This window comes from Lygodium microphyllum, unplaced genomic scaffold, assembly GCF_053477565.2.
Source record: "Lygodium microphyllum isolate KBCC unplaced genomic scaffold, Lygodium_microphyllum_v1.1.10 scaffold_31, whole genome shotgun sequence".
NCBI classification, from domain to species: Eukaryota; Viridiplantae; Streptophyta; class Polypodiopsida; order Schizaeales; family Lygodiaceae; genus Lygodium; species Lygodium microphyllum.
Window position 1 is genome coordinate 12,924,838 of NW_028229514.1, and position 10,151 is coordinate 12,934,988.

General features: G+C 37.8%; 1 long non-coding RNA gene across 5 annotated transcripts; it reads right to left on the reverse strand.

Moving 5' to 3' along the window:
- Positions 1–5,090: 5,090 nt before the first annotated feature.
- LOC148009324 (uncharacterized) lies at positions 5,091–9,734 on the reverse strand. Of its 5 annotated transcripts, none has more exons than XR_015689853.1 (4): positions 7,595–9,726; positions 7,307–7,352; positions 6,525–6,736; positions 5,091–6,346 (listed from the first exon to the last, which is right to left on the reverse strand). It is a non-coding gene; the product is annotated as an uncharacterized LOC148009324 (long non-coding RNA). The 5 variants fall into 5 exon arrangements; XR_015689851.1 differs by having other exon boundaries at positions 5,093–6,346; positions 9,351–9,734; XR_015689850.1 differs by having other exon boundaries at positions 5,094–6,346; positions 9,313–9,734.
- Between the last annotated feature and the right edge of the window lie 417 nt (positions 9,735–10,151).

Below are 10,151 nucleotides of genomic sequence, written 5' to 3' on the forward strand. Positions count from 1 at the left end.
TTACTAGGACTTGCTTCCCCAATATTAATGTGACTTTGCAATTCTCACAAATGGATCTTCTTCTTTTCCAACCACAAAGACAAAGGTGGAAATGTACCATTTGAGCCGAATGGGATTGATCTACACATTGCTACCACTATACTTTGCTCTATCTTTTTGGATGCTTGTCGTATGTAGGGTACTATCCATGGGAAAGATGTTTTTATCTTGATAGACAATGACAATACACATAGCTTTGTAAATAAGTCAATTCTTGATAGGCTGAACTCTCTTTCCATAGATTTACAATAGCCTATTAAGGTGCAAGTAGCCAATGGCAAAGAGAAAATCAACACCCAAATATATTCAAAAGTTCATATACAGTTGGCTAAATTTTATGAAGGAGATGGGTTCTTCACCCATAGTTGGACACTTGGGTGTGTTTAAAACCTATGATAAGATCTCCAAGAGTTTTCACTGGAAAGGATTATGAAAGAATGTACAAGATTATGAAAGAATGTAAAAGATTATGTTACTAGATGCATTCCATGCCAACCGAATAAAGATATCACTCATAAGCCAAGTGGTTTGTTGCAAACCTTACCCATTCTTAAAGGAAAGTGGATGCACATAATCATGGATTTTATTACTGGCTTTTCTACAATTAAGAAGGGATGGAATAGTATATATATGGTGGTGGATAGACTCACCAAGATAGCCCATTTCATTCGCACAAAGGCACAATTTACTGCATCATAAGTGCCTTGTCAGTTCATGGAATACATCTTCAAGCTCCATGGATTATCTCAAGTTATTGTACATAACAAGGACTCTTAGTTCATGAGTAATTTTTGGTAGACAGTATTCAACTCCATGGATACTAAGTTGGCACCCTCTACAATCTATCATCCATAGACTATTGACTAAACAAAAAGGGTCAACAAGTGGTTGGAGACCTACCTTAGACACTTTTGTCATGATGTGCAATATACCTTGGACTCATAGCTACACTTACCTAAGTTTGCCTACAATAATTCTACCCATGCAAATATTGGAGTTTCTCCCTTTGAAGCTTTGTATGGCTATAAAGTGCCCCTTCTTATAGTTCTCTTCAATGAGAAGATTAACTCGAATGAAAAAGAGGAGTTAGAGCAGATGCTCTCTTATGGAGTTTAAGGAAGAAGAGTTGGTTTTATTGAAAGTTCCCAAGTCTTGCTACTCTATTTTGAAAAATGGCTTTAGGAATAAGCTTGCTCATAGGTTTTACAAACCATATAAGATTCTTAAATACATAGAAGACTTGGCCTACAGATTGGAACCTCCATCTACTACTAAGATTCACAATGTATTTCATGTCAGCCAACTCAAACCTTTCTTTAGCGCTAGGTTGTCACAGTGGAAAAGCGATCTCCCATTGATAAAGGTGTTATACAATATATCCTTGAGGAGATCATAGGACAATGTGAAAAGAAGCTTTACTCCATGTCCATTATTGAATATTTGATTAAGTGGAGAGGATTACCACTCGAAGAAGCTTCTTAGAGGCCTACATCTATCATGGATGAGTTTCCTTCTCATAAGGATGTTTTATTAGCTTAAGCATAGTCACAATTTGGGCTAGATTTATAATAGATAGTACTTAGATAATAGTCTGTTTTAGACGAGATTTTATTCTATCCAATTTTTTAAAAAGTATCACTTACATATGAAAAAGTAACCTTTGAGAGCTTCGTATTGATGTGTGGCACACCCCAATTGGACAAACCCTTGAATAGCTGTGCCAATTTTTGTCCAATAAGGTTTGTTATCATAACAAATTGTCTACTAGTTGCACACATCTTTCCATGAAGATTTTATGGCTCAAAAACTTTCTTAAAGACATTTGAATGCTATACATTGCTGAGCTTCTGCCCTAATTTTCATCTCAACCAAAGACTTAATTTTTCTCATATATTTGGTATCATTTGTAAGGTTAAAAAATATAATAGTACTCTATTATGTTCACATTTTCAACCATTGTAGTAACTTTCCAATTTTGTTTTTGAGGCAAAAAATCTTAGAGCAAGGATGGAATGTAAGAAACTAGAAAGAGTTATATTTTTAGTTTGTTTTAGAAATAATACAATGTCACACTAATATAGGTATTAAGATGTAGAGACTTGTAAATTTTTCACTATTTAAGTGATACATAATAACAATCTCTTCATCTCTCCAACTTCTTTACTCTTTCATGGCTTCTCTCACTTCTTTTCTTTTATTATAGTCTAATGTAAGAAACTAGGAAGAGTTATATTTTTAGCGTATTTAAGAAATAATGCCATGATACATTGACATAGGTATTAAAATGTAGAGACTTGTAATTTTTTCATTATTCAATAATACACAAGAACGGTTTGTTCATCTCTCCAACTTCTCCAAGCTTTCATGGATTCTCATCTCTTTCCTCTCATTCTAGTCATTCTTTCTTCTCGTTAGTCTTTTTCTCTTTTGTACTCTTCTCTCTCTTGCCTAGTCTCCTCTTTGACAAGTGGTATGAGAGCATTGGTCATTGATTCCATTTAGTTACATCCTAACCAAGATTTTCCATTTTCACAAGTATATGTGGTACAACTCTTGAAAGAGACTAGTGTAAATACCAAAGGTCCTTTTAAGTGAAGAATACAACTTAGCTAGAGATTATTCTAGTAAATGGAAGTAAAGTTAGAGCCAAGGTAGACAAATTAGCAAGTCATCATCAAGATACATGCCATTTTAGAAGCATTGCTGAATTTCTCATAAATCCTTGACGATTTGTCAATAAGACCTATTCAAGATTGCAATCACTGAAGCCATTGATTATCAAGAGGGCATTATGGGTCAACATTTTGGTGGTTTCATGCATTAAGCTCAAATTTATTGTCATTGAGCTTTCGAAAGGGCTGAAGTCTCTTCTATTGCAAGGCTTTCACACTTTATAAGCATTGGATTGGATCGATCAATGGAGATTGAGGCTATGGAGCATTATGGAACAATTTGGGCCTTTCATTTTACCTTGATGGCTATGGAATAAAAATTGCCATAACTCTTTAAGGGCTGGTCCAAATGGGGCATACTACATATCAATACGAAGCTTTAAAAGTTTAATTTCACCTTATATAAGTGGCACTTTGCTAAAAACTAGGTAGAATAAACAGACTGATGTTTGACGTTGTCTACAATAAATATTTCCCAATTGTGATTATGCTTCAACCAATAAAGTATCCCAAAGATAAGGAAACTTATCCATGCTAAATGTAGGCCTCCAAGAAGCTTTTTTAAGCACGACAATCCTCTCCACTTAATCAAGTACTCAATAACTGACCTAAAGTGAAGCTTCTTTTCATGCTATTCTGTGATCTCCTAAGGGATATACTTGGGAGGTAGCTCTTCCACCGTGTTAACATGGGTACTAAAGAAAGGTTTGAGTTGGTTGAGATAAAAGACACCTTGTGAATCTTAGTAGAAAAGGTGAGTTCAAATCTGTAACCCAAGTGTCCAATAAGCTTAAGAGTCTTATATGGCCCATAAAACCTATTAGCAAGCTTATTGCTAGAGCCATCTTTCAAAGTGGAGTAGCGAGACTCAGGTACTTTCAACAAAACCAACTCTCCTTGGAACTCCATAGGACACCTCTTCTCATCCATGTACATCTTCATTAATGCTTTTGAGCTTTTCTAAGATTCACTTTATATTGCTAAATAAGGGTTTGCATCTGCTCTAACTCCTCTTTTCCATGAGAGTTAACCTTCTCATTAAAGATAACTATAGGAAAGGGCACTTTATAGCCATATAAGGCTTCGAAGGAAGAAACTCCAATACTCGTATGGGTAAAATTATAGCAGGCAAACTCAATCAAGTATAGCCAAGAGTCTCACACATAGTGCACATTCATGTGGCAGAAGTGTCTAAGGTAGGTCTCCAACCACTTGTTGACCCTTCCTGTTTGGTGATCACTTTGCAGATGATAGGTTGTAGAAGATGCCAACTTAGTACCTATGGAGCTGAATACCGCTTACCAGAAGTTACTCATGAACTTGGAGTTCATGTTATGTAAATAACTTACAATAATTCATGCAACTTAAATATATGCTCATGAATTGACTAGCTACCTATGATGCAATAAATTGTCTTCATGGGAATGAAATAGGCTGCCTTGGTGGGCCTATCCACCACCAGGTATATTAGAGGAGGTAGTAAGAACACCATGAATTAGCTGGGCAATCAAATAGATATGCAACAGCTGAGTATCCCAAACTAGCAAGGCATTGAGGATACAACAATCAGATGGTTGGTCATCAAATCACCTAACATTGTAGTGGTTATGGACAACAAGGTAGCACTTTAAGAAGGCTCCATGAATTGAAAATGTCCTCTAAAAGGGGTGAGAGCGGCAATGGGTGTCACAAGGTTGAATGATGGCTGGCTAAAATAAAGAAACTATGGATGCACTCACATAGACTCATATTTATAAAGAGTTTGAGATTTAAACTATTGCCAAAATAAGCCATTTAATAATAATAAAATAGCACTGATATGTTTTTAGGGATGGTCTAAGAAGACTTAATAATGAGTTACTAGAAATCCTAAAATTAATGGCTCAATGATTACTCCATGGCTACAACATCTTTCTATGCCTTGATAAGGCACCTAGATCTTGTCGAACAATCAACCATACAAGCAAAGTAATCTAGAGTAGATTTCATGTTGTAGTCTTTATGCAATACCTTGAAGTACTTAACCCAAGAGAACTAAGCTAGCATGGATACATGCAACAAACACACAAGTATGTAATTGAATCTAGCTTGACACTTTGTTGTGGCATGCGCTCAAAGCATTGTTTAAATAATTCACCCTCGTGGTTCTCACCATAGGTCTTAATCATTGCTGTCCATGCCACCACACCTTGGAAATACATATTGTCAAACACTTCATGAGCTTCTCCTATCAAGCCATATTTTCCATACATGTATGTCCACATACTGTCCACAAAGAGATCATTTCCTAGAATTCCCCACACCTCATGGTGTCATGGTATGTTTCGACAGCTCCCAAGGTGCTACAAGCTTCAAGCAAAGAACATATCTGGGAGCATCTACAAACATGCCTAAAAATTGCATCCATCTTAAACAATCCAACAGTTCCTTGTCATAGCCTTGTTCAAAGTATCTTGCAGTGACAAACTGTTGAGCATATTTCTTTTATTGATAAACCATTGAACATAAGTGAGCCACATTAGTCAAGTGGGATTGTAAAAGGATGACTTAATAATGATAATAACTGATGGAATCTTGAATATAGCACCAAGTTTGTTGAGTTCTTCCTTCTACACTATTTTAATAAAGAAAAAAACTAAAGAGGGTCCTCTATGTTACAGCAATCTTCAAGGATGTAGTATGCAACTGAAATCTTCAAGAAGACTTTTATCTAATTCACAGTAAATTTGAAGGATGTAACATGCAACCCTGCATTCAGTAGAAAACTTGGGTTACCTATCATGGAAGGATGGAAGAATATATGTAGGCACCTTGGAAACATTTGGTTTCTATTGCAACCTCACTTCTCCTTGTCAACATCACCATCCTAATCGAATAAAAACAATAAGGATGTCTCACGATCACAATGCCACACCTATTGTTTCTATGCTTTACTAGATCCCTTGCGTAGCTCTTTGCTTGATTCATTGAACCCTAAACAAGACAATTGAAGAATTGCTCGTTTTCAATTTGCAAATTCCAATTAAATTAAAGAGAGTGTGTGATAGATCTTCACTACCTGTTGTGCACCATCTCCTATAGCAAAGTTTGTGGTGGAATCTTGTGGGTAGTAAGGAAAAGACAATTAGTAAAATTTGAAGTGGAATCTTGTGGGTAGCTAAATTCAGGGAGACTAATAGCAGCTACAACAAGTAGGTTACAATACATTTACTATATTATACAATATCATCTTATACGATAGTAGCTATAGTAAGTAGGTTTACAACAACTACATCAAGTAGATTATATGATACGATGCCATACAGAAGCCAAGAGAGAACAAACCATCTAATCCATTACAAGTCGTTGCATTGACTTCAGGTCTGCTTTATGTGGAAAGCACCCTTTCTCCTATGGGATGACACATTTCTTTTCAAGTGCACGTTTTTAAACCAAAAAAGGGAATCAAAATTACCTCATAAAAATACCTAGAGCCTCTATTGTGCTAGCAAGAAGACACCCCATCATAATAGTGGAGAAAACAACATGAGATCCTTGACAACATGTCTTAAGTTTGCAATGCCACCTTCAGGAATCACATCATGCCCACATGCATAGTCCAAATGTTGTCACAGAGAGCATAGCTGGGTTATTACCTACAATTTTGGCATTTCATAGGGTAAGAGTCTAGGGTATAGCTCTGGGCATTCCTGACTGATACAAGGGAACTTGCAAGCAACACACAAATAAGAGCTAACAATATGTAACTACATTAAATACTTCACAATGTTGCACAAAAATATTTGCAAAAGAAAACTGTAATCTAGTACTTACATGCATATATATGCCCATCCTGCAACCATTCCATGCCTCTTCTCCTCCTTGCTCCACACTTTCTCAACTTCTCAGCTTGTTGTCGCAGTTATGGAATAATAGCCATATGCAGCTATTCTACAACATCCATGTGCCCAGGCTGTATAGATTTTATGTTGTCTATTCCTACTTTCTTTGGTCACGTTCATCAGTGTTTTCTGGCTAACTCCACCCTGTAGACACCAAAATATAGGTTGAGATTCTACTATCTATTTTGATTGGATGCGCATTCCTGCAACAGACAATACGCTGTTTGTTTCAAAATAGCAATGCCAGCACTGTGAATGCACTGGCCATAGAAACTTATAATACCAAACGAATGATGTACATGCAATCCCGTAACATCAAAACTCGATACTTTTGTTCAATGTCCACGTGAGTTGCACATATGGTTGAAAAACTCTGAAGCACAACACATCCAGGCAATGTTTCATTTCTTTGTCATTGATATATGAAATGGCCAGTCAGGTCATGATTCCAATTGATGCAAACATTGCTTGCACCTCCTAGAATATGCCCGCACCTCCACCATTAATGTTCTTTTAGCTGCACATATGCTTCAACATCTAAAAAGTACATGATACATGCCTGCCATGAAATGCCACTATTGATTCCAATTAGTTTAATATGTCAAAGCTACCACCATGTTTGCAAAGCCAAGACAAAATGGAACATACAAAGTTAAAGACTGAAGACGGTTCACTGTGGTGTACCTGTGTGAATATGTACCATGACAGTATTACCTAGACATATACTTCATAAAATGCTGAAAACTTTGTCTTGAAATTCCTGCAATTACAGAAATGCACAGCTTGTTAACTTCCAAATATCAATGACATGCTCGAACCATTTGTGTTTTTGCAAGCTCACCACACTTGGTATGTATTCAGACATGATAGAGTGGGTATGAATTTTAAGAAACCATGTTTTCAAAATCTGAGAATGTCATTTTGCCTCTTCTTGTCTTCCATTCTTTCAAAATCTAAGAATCAAACTTTCAAGCAGCAGGAGGCTCCCTTCTAAATTATCACCTCTATTGGAATTTACAACTCCCTTCAAAGAGGTATGGTCCATAACAATTGAATACTTGCTATGGCTCTGCTGCAATCTGAAATTGTGTTATCCCAGGTTACGTCCGTTGTCTTCTCTCTTTCCTTCACATTCTCATCCGCTACACTACTCCAGATCTCATAAGGTTGCTCAAAATTTGTGCTTGGTGTTTGTTCTTGTCGTGGCGTGAAGCTTTTGCTAGGTTAATATCTATTTCAGGCCTGAATAGACTGTTCTTTGTTTCCACTCTTTTGCACTACTTAAACTTCACCCCCGCTTGCTCTCAAATTGATATTTTGCATGGTAGCTTTAATTCTTTGTTGCTATCTCTGTAACAAGCTCTCAAAGGAATCTTCTGGCTCTTCTTATCTTCCATTACTCTCCTCTTCCAATCTCCACCTGTCACTCTTTTTTTCACTAGCCCTCTGCTTCCAAGAGGATACCTTCATAAGAACGACAGCTCCCTCTAGATATATCCACCTCCCCTTTATTATCTATTCTTCATAAGCTGCAGCCCTCCTTCACACACACAGCACTCTAACCTCTTTGTGTACCAGCTATTGGAGATCAGTTCACCATCTCTGTCGAAATAACATCGTGACTGCTAGTACAACCAGTGACAGCACCGTAGTCTGCATCCCAAGCCAAAATGTCAAGCAATTTAACTAAACCAAAAAACGTTGCACCAGCCCCTCCTCAATCCTCTTTTACCAGCCGGCTGCCTTCTTCCTAGATGCATTTACTTTCTTCCTTCACAATAATTTGCATGTTGCCCTTACTCTGCTAATCATACCTGAAGGAGTTGGAAATGATGACTCTCAAGATGATGCTTCTGATCACACTTGCAAAGCATCATGATGTTGGTGTACTATGCTTGCAAAAAACTCTAGGAGTTGTTCCATATCTCTTCTCTATCTCCCTCATCTCTCAACCTGCTTCAGTAATATTTCTCCATGAACCTCTCCATAATCTCCTATTCTTCAAACTGAGTGCAACTAGACACCCGACAAACCACAAATTCCATACATCAAACCACTGCCGTAAACACAAACATTATTGGTGTCTTCATCAATCAAACAAAATGACTGGAATAGCTACACTTCCAATCTTTAATGGGTTTTATCCAACAGCTGCAGAGAAATAGAACTTAGAGAAACCCTTATTATCTTCCATGTCCCTTTAGTAGAACCAACCATCCATCTTCACTCCCATTACATCTCTACTTTCCTCTTCTCAGACCCACAACTGCATCAGCCTCTTTATTTTACTCTAGGCATCAGTTATAAGAGGTCTTCCCTCCTTGTTGCCTTGTCGTGAACCTGTAGCCCCACTTAATTACTGACTAATCGTTGCTATGATAGACTTTGTACATTGCTCTCCAAGCTGATCTCTTGCTTCACAAGATTAGTTTTTCTTTCATCTTGAACTACTAAATACACCTGCTGCATCCTTAAATGTAGGTCCACATCTGATCAAAACACAGCTTTACTAACGCTTTTTGCTGCGCTTTCATTCTCTGAGAGCAAGCGTCCTTTAGAGCATTTCTGATCAATTGCTTCCTAGTGATGAATTAAAGTAGCGGGTATACTTAGAACAATCCACCATTTCAAATCATTTAGAACCCTTCACGCTCCTTAGCACCCTCCTTTTTGCAGCAAGCGTCCTGTTCAAACCTGTGTGGTGAAATATTCCCCCTTACCTGTGTTCCTGTTTGGCTAAAGTGCACTTGGGACAAACCTAGAAAACGCGCGTGGTTTCTAGATCGCAACGGCTGAAGGCTTAGCTCTGTAAGAGGGGCAAAAGGGGGAGCAATGGCTGCAGTAAAAGTTTTCCGATCAGGTCTGTGTCTATCCATGGTAAGTGTCAAGGGTGGTAAGGCAGCCTCTCTCTCTCTCTCTCTCTCTCTCTCCCGCGCTCGTATTGAAGTTATAGAAACTCGAGTAATGCTCTAACATTTCAAAACATGGCCACGCACAGAAAACCCATCTTTGTCTTCGTCTTCCTCTGTCCCTTCTTCCCTACTCGTGATTTTTACTCTGTCTTTGTCCTTCTTCTTCCTCCTCTTTTTAGCCTTATCGGAGGTCTTCCACCATCTTCTTCCCCCTTCTTCTCTTCCACCAATAAGGAACATCCAAAATTTAATATAATAGATAGTTACATGTCGATGTACGCTCTGGGCTATACTTATATATACATATCCCACAGAGCAAAAAATAATTCTTAGCTCACCTCTCATGAATAAGGAACTACGCTCTACCTGTCACCCCTCACAATGCTGAGATAAATGATTCGTAACCCATGTTCTTACACTAGTGCCCATTGAATGACCCTTGTGCACCTACCTACCTTGAAGCATGCTTATGCATTTGTTGGACATTATGCTCAAGTATATCATGCTTCCAAAAGCGCAACTTTAGAAACTACCGTGCACGTCAAAACACTTGATGCTTACACATAACAAATGAATGCGTTGGGAAGGATAGTGCTAGTTTGTGCTTAGTGCTCTATGGAAAATGCATACACAGGATTCTTGTTGCC